Source organism: Callospermophilus lateralis, unplaced genomic scaffold, assembly GCF_048772815.1.
Source record: "Callospermophilus lateralis isolate mCalLat2 unplaced genomic scaffold, mCalLat2.hap1 Scaffold_130, whole genome shotgun sequence".
Lineage (NCBI taxonomy): Eukaryota > Metazoa > Chordata > Mammalia > Rodentia > Sciuridae > Callospermophilus > Callospermophilus lateralis.
This window is the reverse complement of record NW_027512473.1, coordinates 961,234-976,056: the sequence shown is the minus strand read 5'-3', so window position 1 is coordinate 976,056 and position 14,823 is coordinate 961,234. Positions and strand designations below refer to the sequence as shown.

General features: G+C 36.3%; 1 pseudogene; it reads right to left on the bottom strand.

Annotated features, from left to right (window-relative positions):
* Positions 1-14,823, bottom strand: part of LOC143388448 (nucleotide sugar transporter SLC35D1-like) — a 61,440-nt pseudogene that overhangs the window by 18,129 nt on the left and 28,488 nt on the right.

Genomic DNA, 14,823 nt, shown 5'->3' with positions numbered 1-14,823 from the left:
AGAATACTGAACATGAGATCTTCCCTCTTAATAAAATTTTAAGTGTCCAACACTACATTAATATAGGTGCTACAATGTCAATACATATCTATGATTTATATATTGTGATAACTTCATACCCACTGAACATCTCCTCCTCATTCTCCCTCCTCCCTTTTCCTGACAACCATCATCCTATTTTCTGTTTCTGTAAAAACAGTCAAACAAGTGGAGTCATGCATTATTTGTCCTTCCATGACTGACTTATTTCACTGAGTATGATGTCTTTCAGGTCCATCCAGGATAATGGAAATGATAGGATTTTCTTGGTTTAAGGCTGAATACTATTTCATTTCACATTTTTAAAATCTATGTATCAGTGAAAATTTGGGTTGTTTCCATATCTTAGCTACTATGAATAATGCTGGAATGAACACGAGTACAGATTTTTCTATGAGATCCTGATATCAATTCTTGTGGATGTATGCCCAGGAGGGGAAGTGCTAGGTCATATGGCATTTCTACTTTTAATGTTTTGAGGATCCTCCATACTGTTTTACATGGCAACTGAACATTTCCACCCATAATCTATGGATTCCAATTTCTCCACACCACTGCTAACACTAGTTTTTGTTTTTTGATAGTAGCCATTCTTAAAGGTATGAGATGGTACTACACTGTAGTTTTGATCTGTGTTTCTCTGATATTGGTGATGTTAAGCACTTTTTCCTATACCTGCCAGTCATTTGTATGTCTTCTTTGAAGAATGTCTTTGCCCAAGTTTTAATCAGGTTATGTTTTTGCTATTGAGTTATGTGGATTTCTTAAGTATTTTGGAAATTAACCCTTTATCAGCTACATGGTTTGCTAAGTCTTTTGTCCCATTCTGTGGCTAGCTTTATCCCTCTGCTGTCTCCTTTACTGTGCCAAAGCTTTTTCATTTAATGTAGTCCCAATTATCTATTTTTGCCTGTGCTTTTAATGCCAGATCCATGAACTCAAGACCAAGGTAATGAAGTACTGTCCTCATTCTCTTAGGGATTTTACAGTTCCAGGTCTTATGCTTAAGTCTTTAAACCAATTTGAGTTGATTTCTGTATATAGTGAAAGATAAGAAAGTGATTTCATTATTTTGCATGTGGATATCCATTTTGCCAACACCATTTATTGAAAACATTATCCTCTCCCCACTGTATGCTCTTAGCATCTTTGTCAAAAATCAATTGATCACAAATATGTGGGTTAATTTCTGGGTTCTCTATTTTGTTCGCCCAGAAGGCTTTATGCCAGAACTCTATTTATTAAATTACTTCAGTTTAGTAATAAATTCTGAAATCAGAAAATGTGGTACCTCTATCTTCTTTCTCAAGACAGCTTTGGCTGTTCTTGGGTCTTTTGATACTCTGTATGAATTTTAGGACTTTTTTCTATTCTGTAAGAAATACCATTTGGATTTGATGGGAATATCACTTAAATCTGTGCACTGCTTTGAGTAGTATGGGCATTTTAACAATATTAAGTCTTGAAGAAAGAATATACAATATCTTTCTAATAGCGCATGGGGGGCGGGGGGGGTCTTTTTTTAATCAATGTATCATAGTTTTCAGTGTGTAATAAATATTTTGCTTTCTTGGTTAACTTTATTTATAAATATTTTATTCTTAATGCTATTGTAAATAAAATTGTTTTCTTAATTTCTTTTTCAGATGGTTTAATATACAGAAATACAATAGTTTTTTGTATATTGATATCTAACTTTTCAATCTTACAGTAGATTTGAGTGGCAGAGATCTGAAACAGAAGTTCTTACTTCATTTTGGCCATTATATCATTTATTTCAAGGAAGACAAAAAGAAAACCAATTCATCCCTGAGTTGGGTCTATATTTGTGTCACATGATCCTTTAATTCAGATTTTTAAAAATGAAATTCAGGGCACACTCAGAACAGATTCTCCATTTTACCCCATCTTGACCCTTCTTCATATATATTCATGAAATATTAAGACTGATATTAAGGAATGAATGGGTACTTTACATTTATCATTGTTTCACTCTAACATCTCTAAAGAAATAGTTATTTTCATTCCCAACACATAAGAAAACAAACTCAGAAGGGATAAACAATTTACTCAAAGTCACAAAGAAGGGAAGCATCAATGCAACTCCAATCAAGGTCTCAAACTCAACCTCTTAAAATATTCATTCTTCAGTTATCTATATACTATACCAATCCTCCTACCAACCCCTGATCCCTCAAATAACAAATGACTTTTCCTCTAAAAGACAGACAACAACAGTGGCAAATACATGTCAGGGAAAGGCCAAAAATGATTTGTTAACCTGTTAGTAATATTAATATTAATTTTCATATTGGTTCATCAGGAAGATAGAATAGTTATTATCATTGGTTTACATTTTAAGAACTAAAAGATAAGAGAAGTTAAACAATTTGCTGCATGTTAAAAAGATATTACCTATACTACTAGAGATCCTTACAGTTCCCAAAGTGCTTATTTACTAATCCATCTGAATTCAGAAAGCAATTATTCATTAAGCAACTATCAGGACTCATCCTAGAAGCTTGAAAAACATCAGTGAACAATAAAAGCAGAGATTTCTATACTCATGGAACTTACATTCTAGCTGGGGAGACAGAAATAGTAAATACAAGTAAGCAAATTATACATGATATTAGATGGTGATGTCTGGAAAAGATAAGTAGAAGAGGCAGGGTAAAGGATGTTAAAAGAAAGAAAGGAGTGTTAAAAGAAAGAACATTGCACTTTAAAATAAGGTGGTCAGTGTGGATTTGCTTGAGAAGGTAACATTTGGGCAAAAATTTACAGATATAAAGGAATAAGGCATGCAAATGTTCCAGGCAGAAGAAAAATCTAATCCAGCAGCCATAAAGAGAGAGCATGCTCAACATTCTAGAGAACAACAAGAGGTTTAAGTGGATGAAGTGGAGTAAGAGAGAAGGTAAGAGCTCAAGTTAGAGAGGTAAAGGGGTCAGATCTTACAGGATCTAGCAAGGACTTAGAAAGCTAAGGTAGTTATTGGGAGAATTGAAAGAATGATCTAATTACCTTTGATATGCCTACACTGACTATTCTGTTGAGAATTGACTGGGAAGAGAAAAGTTCATTGGTCAAACCATGCATACAAGTATTTAACACTAGGGTAAAAATCAAGACCAGAGATGCTGAGGTTAAATGATGATGAAAATAATGCAGAAGGTGAGAAGTGATCCTTTGCTGGATATTTTCTGAAGATAAAGCCAAAAAAATTTGCTAACACACTGGACATTGGATACAAGATAGGAAAGTCAAGGGTAACTCCAAAGTTTTTGAATTGAGCATCTAGAAGGATAGCATCTCCAACAACCAAGATGATAGAGACAGTGGGTGGAGGAGAAGTGGAGGAAATAAAAGGAGCTCAGTTTTGGACAGGTCAGCTAGATATGTCAAGTAGGCTGTTAAACAAATTTAATTTTAGAACAGGAGTCTATCCCAAATATAAACGTGATAATTTTTAGGCATATAACTAACATTTAAAACCATGAAATTCAAATTGCCAAAACTAGAAATGATTTTTCATAAATATCTGAACTGATAAAGATTAAGTAAGATCTAAAGAAAGTTACTGATATATACAAATCAATTGTAACAGGGCTGGTATTCTTTTCTTTTCTTTTTTTTTTTTTTTTAGTTACAGATAGACACAATATCGTTATTTATTTATATGTGGTGCTGAGGATCCAATCCAGTGCCTCACACATGCAAGGCAAATCTCTACCACTGATCCACAACCCTAGCCCAAGAGGTGGAATTCTTTAGCTCTTAATTTTTGAGAATGCTTCACTGCCAGCTAGTATAATTAAGCAACTGTCCTTTGAAAGCTAAATAAAGGGAGTTTACCTACCAGAAAAGATTTCCTAAATACTGTGCACAGAATATGGAATTATTTTCTCCCTTTTTCTCAAGAAGCATTATGTGGAGACATTAAATATCTAGCACAATGTAAGCATTCCATAAATATTATTTAATAAGTAAATAAATTTGCCATTAAATAATGCAAGCTTACTGTGACATTATTTTGAGTATCTAAACCCTATTTGTCAGACCGGAGCAGGAAGCCGCGACAGCCGCCCGGCCAGACCGGAGCAGGAAGCCGGGACAGCCGCCCGGCCAGACCGGAGCAGGAAGCCGCGACAGCCGCCCGGCCAGACCGGAGCAGGAAGCCGCGACAGCCGCCCGGCCAGACCGGAGCAGGAAGCCGCGACAGCCACCCGGCCAGACCGGAGCAGGAAGGCGCCAGCCGCCAGCCAGACCAGAGCAGGAAGGCGCCAGCCGCTCAGCCAGACCGGAGGAGGAAGTCCGGTCCCGCCCCGAGGGCTAGTCTCCAGGAAGCCCATCAACCCTTAAAACCCATCAAAGTGGGTGTGGCTACCAGCACAGTTGCGGCTGATCCAGGTACCCGGTTTCCAACTCCCCCACCCTTAGCTGCGATAACTCAAAATATTTCCCACAAGCTTTTGGGGATTGTAGCTATCAACACAAAACAACAACTGTAGAGGCACCTGGTTTCTACCTCAGAGACTAGAGTAGGGAAGATACAGGTGGAAGCTCATTTCCCTTCACACTGGCTATACCCACCACCCTGAATACAGAGGCTCAAACTAGGAATAGACAATGCCACCTACTGGAAGCAAGGAAAACAGTGTTCTGAGAGACTTTTTTTTCCCTCTCTTTCTCTTTTCTTTTCTCTCTTCCACAACCAAGAACTGAGCATGAACAACAGAATTACCAAAGTAATATAATATAGAGGAATTGCATATACCCCACCTCCCCCCTATTTTTTTTCTGTATTTCTATCTTACTTCCCTTTCCCTTCTCTTATTTCTCTTTTCTTCCTTGTTATTTCTTTTCTTTTCTCTCTTTTTTTTAATTCATATTCTCTCTATACCACTTTCAATCTCCTAACTTTTGCTATCTATACATAGGGTAACTATCTAAATAGGAGGTTGAGTCTATACATTCTTCTATAAATTACCAGTCGAATGGTTAGAGTTCTCCAAAGGTGCTAAGTTAGTTTAACCTCATTCCCTCACTCCTTTCTCTTTAAGTATAACATCCTTCGTCTGAAATTAAGTTTTCTATATGCCACCAGATATGGTACGCCTTTTATGAAACTAAGGAATATATTCTTAAGTAATAATTAAATCCAATATGTATAGTCTTAGAATCTAACTATAAATGTATTAATAATGAAAACTTGTCCTTAGATAATGTACTGTTGATATTGGGATCTGTTAACATTGTCTTTCTCCGAAAAAGAGGGATATTGGAGCTATTCAAGAACAATACAAATATATAAGGGGAAAAACATTAGCTCAACAGTTTCACAAAGCTAGAAAGAATCATGAGCAGTATGAAAAGACAAGGAAAGAAAGGACCACAAACAATACAGGTCAATTCAACATTAGATGAGGTAATATCTGCAGCTGATGGAATGTCAGACAAAGAGTTCAGGATATACATGCTTCAGATGATCTGGAGTCTCAAGGAAGACATTATTCATCAAATTCAGACAATGAAAAATCACTTTGACAATGAATTACATAAACAAATCCAAGAAGCAAAAGATCAATTCTATAGGGAGATAGAGGATATAAAAAACAAACAAACAGAAATCCTGGAAATGCAGGAAACAATAAACCAAATTAAAAACTCAAATGAGAGTATTACCAGCAGAGTAGAACACTTGGAAGATAGAACTTCAGACAACGAAGACAAAGTTTTTCAACTTGAAAAGAACATAGACAGCTCAGCGAGAATGTTAAGAAATCATGAGCAGAACATCCAAGAATTATGGGATAACATCAAGAAACCAAACCTAAGATTTATTGGGATACAAGAGGGTACAGAGGTCCAAACCAAGGGAATGAGTAATCTATTCAATGAAATAATACTAGAAAACTTCCCACACTTAAAGAATGAAAAAGAAATCCAAATACTAGAAGCCTACAGGACACCGAATATACAAAATCATAAGAGATCCACACCAAGACATATAATAATGAAGATGCCCAACATACAGAATAAGGAGAGAATCTTAAAAGCCACAAGAGAGAGGAAGCAGATTACATTTAAGGGTAAACCAATCAGGATAACTGCTGATCTTTCAACACAGACTCTGAAAGCTAGAAGATCCTGGAACAACATATTTCAAACGCTGAAAAAAAAGGGTTCCAACCAAGAATCATGTATCCAGCGAAATTAAGCTTCAGGATTGAAGATGAAATAAAAATCTTCCACGATAAGCAAAAGTTAAAAGAATTTGCAGCTAGAAAACCAGCTCTTCAAAACATCCTTGGCAAAACATTACAGGAAGAGGAAATGAAAAATAACAATGAAAACCAACAACGGGAGATAGTACAATAAAGGAAAAACTAAGCATAGAGGAAAAACTAATCATGTTAAGTATCATACATAACCACATATGGCTGGAAATACAAACCATATCTCAATAGTAACCCTAAATGTTAATGGCTTAAATGCACCAATCAAAAGACATAGGCTAGTAGAATGGATTAAAAAAAAGATCCAACAATATGCTGCCTACAGGAGACTCATCTGATAGGAAAAGACATACACAGACTGAAGGTGAAAGGTTGGGAAAAATCATATCACTCATACAGACCCCGGAAGCAAGCAGGGGTGTCCATACTTGTATCAAATAAAATAGACTTCAAGCCAAAGTTAATCAAAAGGGATAAACAAGGACAATACATACTGCTCAAGGGAACCATACACCAACAAGACTTGACGATCATTAATATATATGCCCCAAACAATGGTGCAGCTACGTTCATCAAACAAACTCTTCTCAAGTTCAAGAGTCTAATAGACCACAACACAATAATCATGGGAGATTTTAACACACCTCTTTCACCAATGGACAGATCTTCCAAACAAAAATTGAATAAAGAAACCATAGAGCTCAATAATACAATAAATAACTTAGACTTAATTGATATATACAGAATATACCACCCAACATCAAGCGGATACACTTTCTTCTCAGCAGCACATGGATCCTTCTCAAAAATAGACCATATATTATGTCACAGGGCAAAGCTTAGCAATTACAAAGGAGTTGAGATACTACCATGCATTTTATCTGATCATAATGGAATGAAATTGGAAATCAATAATAAAATGAGAAAGGAAAAACCCTACATCACATGGAGATTAAACAATATGCTACTGAATGAACAAAGGGTTACAGAAGACATCAAAGAGGAAATTTAAAAATTCTTAGAGGTAAATGAAAACTCAGAAACAACATATCGAAATCTTTGGGACACTATGAAAGCAGTACTAAGAGGAAAATTCATTTCACGGAGTTCATTCCTTAAAAGAAGGAAAAGCCAACAAATAAATGACCTCATACTACACCTCAAAGCCTTAGAAAAAGAAGAACAAATCAGCAGCAAATACAGTAGAAGGCAAGAAATAATTAAAATTAGAGCAGAAATCAATGAAATCAAAACAAAAGAAACAATCGAAAAAATTGACAAAACTAAAAGTTGGTTCTTTGAAAAAATAAATAAGATTGATAGACCACTAGCCACACTAACAAGGAGAAGAAGAGAGAGAACCCAAATCACTAGCTTATGGGATGAAAAAGGCAACATCAAAACAGACAATTCAGAAATACAGACGATAATTAGAAATTATTTTGAAACCCTATACTCTAATAAAATAGAAGATAGTGAAGGCATAGATAAATTCCTTGAGACATATTTACTACCCAGATTGAATCAGGAAGATATAAACAACCTAAACAGATCAATATCAAGGGAGGAAATAGAAGAAGCCATCAAAAGACTACCAACCAAGAAAAGCCCAGGACCGGATGGATATACAGCAGAGATTTACAAAACATTTAAAGAGGAACTAATACCAATACTCCATAATCTATTTCAGGAGATAGAAAAAGAGGGAGAACTCCCAAATTCATTCTATGAGGCCAATATCACCCTGATTCCCAAACCAGAGAAGGACACCTCAAAGAAAGAAAACTACAGACCAATATCCCTAATGAATTTAGATGCAAAAATCCTCAAGAAAATTCTGGCAAATCGTATGCAAAAACATATCAAAAAGATTGTGCACCATGATCAAGTAGGATTCATCCATGGGATGCAAGGCTGGTTCAATATACGGAAATCAATAAACGTTATTCACCACATCAATAGACTTAAAGATAAGAACCATATGATCATCTCGGTGGATGCAGAAAAAGCATTCGACAAAGTACAGCATCCCTTTATGTTCAAAACATTAGAAAAACTAGGGATAACAGGAACTTACCTCAAAATTATAAAAGCTATATATGCTAAGCCTCAGGCTAGCATCATTCTAAATGGAAAAAAACTGAAGGCATTCCCTCTAAAATCTGGAACAAGACAGGGATGCCCTCTCTCACCACTTCTATTCAATATAGTTCTCGAAACACTGGCCAGAGCAATTAGACAGACGAAAGAAATTAAAGGCATAAAAATAGGAAAAGAAGAACTTAAATTATCACTATTTGCGGATGATATGATCCTATACCTAGAAGACACAAAAGGGTCTACAAAGAAACTACTGGAGCTAATAAATGAATTCAGCAATGTGGCTGGATATAAAATCAACACGCATAAATCAAAGGCATTCCTGTATATCAGCGACAAATCTTCTGAACTGGAAATGAGGACATCTACCCCATTCACAATATCCTCAAAAAAAATAAAATACTTGGGAATCAACCTAACAAAAGAGGTGAAAGATTTATACAATGAAAACTACAGAATCCTAAAGAGAGAAATAGAAGAAGATCTCAGAAGATGGAAAAATATACCCTGTTCATGTATAGGCAGAACTAACATCATCAAAATGGCAATATTACCAAAAGTTCTCTATAGGTTCAATGCAATGCCAATCAAAATCCCAACGGCATTTCTTGAAGAAATAGATAAAGCAATCATGAAATTCATATGGAAAAATAAAAGACCCAGAATAGCAAAAGCAATTCTAAGCAGGAAGTGTGAATCAGGAGGTGTAGCGATACCAGATTTCAAACTGTACTACAAAGCAATAGTAACAAAAACAGCATGGTACTAGTACCAAAACAGGCGGGTGGACCAATGGTATAGAATAGAGGACACAGAAACCAATCCACAAAATTACAACTATCTTATATTCGATAAAGGGGCTAAAAGCATGCAATGGAGGAAGGATAGCATCTTCAACAAATGGTGATGGGAAAACTGGAAATCCATATGCAATAAAATGAAACTGAATCCCCACCTCTCGCCATGCACAAAAGTTAACTCAAAATGGATCAAGGACCTTGATATCAAATCAGAGACTATGCGTCTGATAGATGAAAAGGTTGGCTCCCATCTACATATTGTGGGGTCGGGCTCCAAATTCCTTAATAGGACACCCATAGCACAAGAGTTAAAAACAAGAATCAACAAATGGGACTTACTTAAACTAAAAAGTTTTTTTCTCAGCAAGAGAAACAATAAGAGAGGTAAATAGGGAGCCTACATCATGGGAACAAATTTTTACTCCTCACACTTCAGATAGAGCCCTAATATCCAGAGTATACAAAGAACTCAAAAAATTAAACAATAAGAAAACAAATAACCCAATCAACAAATGGGCCAAAGACCTGAACAGACACTTTTCAGAGGAGGACATACAATCAATCAACAAGTACATGAAAAAATGCTCACCATCTCTAGCAGTCAGAGAAATGCAAATCAAAACCACCCTAAGATACCATCTCACTCCAGTAAGATTGGCAGCCATTATGAAGTCGAACAATAACAAGTGCTGGCGAGGATGTGGGGAAAAGGGTACTCTTATACATTGCTGGTGGGACTGCAAAATGGTGAGGCCAATATGGAAAGCAGTATGGAGATTCCTGGGAAAGCTGGGAATGGAACCACCATTTGACCCAGCTATTGCCCTTCTCGGACTATTCCCTGAAGACCTCAAAAGAGCATACTACAGGGATACTGACACATCGATGTTCATAGCAGCACAATTCACAATAGCTAGACTGTGGAACCAACCCCGATGCCCCTCAATAGATGAATGAATAAAAAAAAATGTGGCATTTATACACAATGGAGTACTACGCAGCACTAAGAAATGACAAAATCATGGAATTTGCAGGGAAATGGATGGCACTAGAGCAGATTATGCTAAGTGAAGCTAGCCAATCCCTAAAAAACAAATGCCAAATGTCTTTTTTGATATAATGAGAGCAACCAAGAACAGAGCAGGGAGGAAGAGCAGGAGGAAAAGATTAACATTAAGCAGAGTCATGAAGTGGGAGGGAAAGGGAGAGAAAAGGGAAATTGCTTGGAAATGGAAAGAGACCCTCATTGTTATACAAAATTACATATAAGAGTTTGTGAGGGGAATGGGAAAAAAATAAGGAGAGAAATGAATTACAGTAGATGGGGTAGAGAGAGAAGATGGGAGGGGAGGGGAGGGGGGATAGTAGAGGATAGGAAAGGTAGCAGAATACAACAGTTACTATTATGGTATTATGTAAAAATGTGGATGTGTAACCGATGTGATTCTGAAATCTTTGTAATGTTTTGAATAACCAATAAAAAAATAAAATTAAAAAAAATAATAAATAAACCCTATTTGTCAATGAGGTTATATTTAATTAAACATTTTTACTTACCTGATATTTAAGCCAATGAAATTTGTCCATGTGAAAATATAATCTCCACCAAAGACCATTCCAATGTAAGTTATTAATATATTCTAAAAAGAAAAGAAGTGATATATTGTTAAATAGGTTTAACCAAGTTTTTTAAATGTACATATAAACTCATCCATGTTGTGACCTTAAATACCCTTAAAATACAAAAAAAAAAAAAAAAACCCAGTAACAACATATACCCATTAACCCTAAAGTGAGTGTAGTATGAACAAGGACACCAGTAAGAAGTCAATGACATTAGCCTGTTCCCAAATAATTTCTCCAGAAGTAAATGCTTGTAAATCATTAACAAGATTATCAAACTTTCCCTGTCTTTTGGGATGGCTGACAGATGGCTTTTTACTCTGATTGGGATAACTACTGATTATGAGAGAAAAAATAAAGGATGAAAGAATGCTAACATGCAAACATCTTTCCTCTTCTTTTAAAAAAGAAAAAGGGGATGATGGGAACTTTGCCAACATGAAGACTATTATTAGAGAAATTTTCCTTGCTATCTTCAATAACACATAGGAAGTCATTTTGAAGTATTATATCTAAAATCACTTCTGACACTCCTATGTATAAACATCCAGCTCTCTTTAGTTATCTTCAGATTAAAAAAGCAGAAAACAACTTTCTAAAGTTTAAACTATAATTCAATTCCTTTCAAATATTCCTTCTTTTTTATTCATAAGTTACTGCTTCCCTCTCTTTTGAAACTACCATAAACTGTCAATGTAGCAACATTCCTGGATCAGACCTAAAGGCCAGGACTTGGTTATAGCTTAGTGGTAGACTGCTTGCCTAGATAAGGCCATTGGTGCAATCTTCAGTAGTGAAAAAAACAAAAACTAAAAACAAAACTTCAAAATAACTCTCATAAGAGTGCTCTTTCAGAGAGCATTCAAAATTACACCAGCTTCTTCTAGGTCTAAGGACAGTGACAGCAAGTTACCTTACATCAGGGTTTTTTTTTCTTCTTGTATTTGTAGATAGACATCAGGACTTTATTTTATTTGTTTATTTTTATGTATGCTAAGAATCAAACCCAGTACATCAGACCAAGCGCTATGCCACTGATCTACAGCCCTAGCCCTAGAGCAGATTTTCTTACTGAAGGATAAAATATATGTATTTTGTAATAGTAAACAAAGCCAATAGGTATGCTGGAAAAGTAAATAACAGGACCTCTCTTTGAATACAAAGATACAGGGAGAAAGTGAATTAATTTGCATAAACTGTGCAGGAAACTTCAGAAAGGAGGGGGGCCTACTGAGAGCACAACTTGCTTTTCAAAATCAGAAAAATTGTAGGTATATATTAGGGTATCTTAAGCAACATTTGCTATCAGGAGGACACCAACCTCCCCCAGACAGAATGTTACAGGAAGCACAGAAGATTATACTGTGAGCTCAAAACTAAGACTGTAATTCTCCAACTTTAGTGTATCTGAGAATTACCAGGAAACCTTGTTAAAAATGAATATTTCCAGGTTATACTCTACAGATTGTGATTTAGTTTATCTGGAGTATTCCTGGGGATTCCTTTTTTAATCAGAAATACTAATTGATTTTCCTATCACACCTCACCAAAGAGAAATGAGGAATCTGACAGAGGGTTTGTGAAGTTGGGATCCTTAAGAACAGAAAGAAGCTTAAAGCCTCCTAAAAGAACAGCTGAGCAGAAAAGCTAGTAAAAGAAAAGCAGAAAAGTTAATGAAAGAAGTACCACTGTAGCTTTGGTAGATTCTAACTCCCATCTATTAGCTCTCCTTCAACAGTGAGACCATGCAGCAGTGAGGAGCAAAAGCAATTAATCCGGCAATACAGTTTTTCCCTCAAAGGTCTGAAATAAATCTGCTCCCTTGGGACTGAGTAAATCCTTGGTTACTTAATTATATCAACAGAATATATCAAAATTATATCAAAAGTATAACAAAAGAAAAGTATGGACGCACATTAGATATCACTGTGTGTGTATCCCAGGTTCACAACAATAAAGTACACACTGATAAATTTCAAGCAAGTCATTTAATTATTTAAACCAAACATAGGCTTTTCTACCCCATCCTTCTCCTTAGCTAAAACATGGTACCAAATGCCCTATCTCCTATGTTCTAACTGCTCTTATTCTAAAGATACAAGCCGTCCACTTTGCTCTTGAAGCATCAACTATGCAAAACCAAAACACAGCAGAGAGCTACTTTGAGGGGCTAAAACTATCTCAGTCAGCCCAGTCCCTTGTCTTTAGCTTTTTGGGAGAATTCACACAGTTGACTTGTTATAGCTTAATTTAGAATTCTATTCATGTCAAACACTCTAATTTCATGATTTGAAGCTACAGACTTTGGGAAATTATAACCCAATCTGATTTCTAACAGGAGATTGGGCAGGCCTCATTCCACTGGGGGTTCAGAACACCAGGGATGGGCCCCACTCCACTGGGGGCATGTTTTACTTAGTAGTCAGTAAAAATGTTACCTCTACTGATGACTATTGAAGCATCAGAAAGGAAGCCACCAAAGTAACCATCCTCTTCTTCCCAAATGATCATGGACCTACCTCTCTGTCTTGTCTTTTTTAGAAAGTAAACCCACTTGGCTAATTCAAATATGCCATGACCTCCTTGATCTTAGAGAGCTAGAATGACAAAATCAGATGAAAGAGGTCTCAGGCTTCAGTGAACTTTAGCTCAATACTCAAATCAACTTGGCTCTCTTGGCTGAAGACAAATGAGTCTCCCTCAAATAAAACAGTTCAGGAGGAAGCAACATTACTGAAAATGTCAGACACAATTTTTAAAAGTGGGTCATATAAGGTCTGGCTCAGTCATAAGAAAAGCACCCTTGATTAGCTTGTGGCCAGCACCTCTTCACATAGAATACCAGAACTCAGTGAAACAGAGCAGTTCTTGCTTCCATTAATGGGATGGGCCTATCACTACTAAGCTATTCATCTGCCCTGTCACAAATAGGCCTAAATTTTCTTTCTTCCTCTACTCTAAGATAATACATTTTCCTTTTCCTGCACTCCTCAGAGCTAAGTTGCCTGCAAGCAGAGCAGGCCCTTCCTGAATTCTTAAAGACTCTCAGAAATGCAACACTAACCATCAAAACTAATAAGATAGAATAGGAAATGAGGATTATGGGACGTAAAAACATAAAAAGATTATTATTTTAGAGGATCAATAGTCAAAAAAGCACATACCAAAAAGATATTAGTATTTTTTTTCCAACTTACCTTAATACAGCCAACTATTGTAGTTGTAAGAGCAGAATTATACTGAGTGCAGAGCACTGTGGCATATATCAAGATGAACCTAGGGTGAAGAAGGAAAAGGTACATCATAATGAAGACCCAGTGCTTAACTTTAAAATAATCTCTAGCCAAGAGAAACAGCCAGTATTGGCCATGCTAGCTCATTCTAGTCATCGAGCAACTGTGAGCTTTCTTCACCTCACTGTTGTTACATTGAAGCTTCAGATTTTTTAAGACTTCTAAAGAGAAACACACATCCATTTCCTGTCCTGGTGTTTTTCTGATCCCCTCAACAAAACCATGAAACCATTACTTATAATGATGAGTATTCTTTAGCAATCATGCTTCCTACTATCTCACCTAAGCTAGACAGAAAGCTCAGATCTCACAACCCTAGCTCACTTGTATACCTCTCATGAGGACAATGTGACCTCTGGACAGGATGAAGGCAAGAGGGATTCTTAAGGATGGAAGAAAATCAAACTGGAACTACTTTAAGAGGGGATACAGGCTCCCTCAATTACTAAGTAGCAGCATTTGGAAATCCTAGGTTTCCACTGAGGTTTTTGAGCTGACTTAATCCTAGGGAAGCATGTCATTATATTCTAAAGCATCTGCTCACTACGCCAGGTCCAGTCACAGATGAGCTGACTGGCTAAGGGAAGGACACATTTTAGAAACATGAAAGTGAGGAGAGAAGCATGTTTGCAGATATTCTTTGCCTTTTACATCTTCTCTTCTAGACAGAAGACAACATGGTAGAGATAAATCAATTAGCCCCAAAGTCAAATGCAGCCTTGCCAT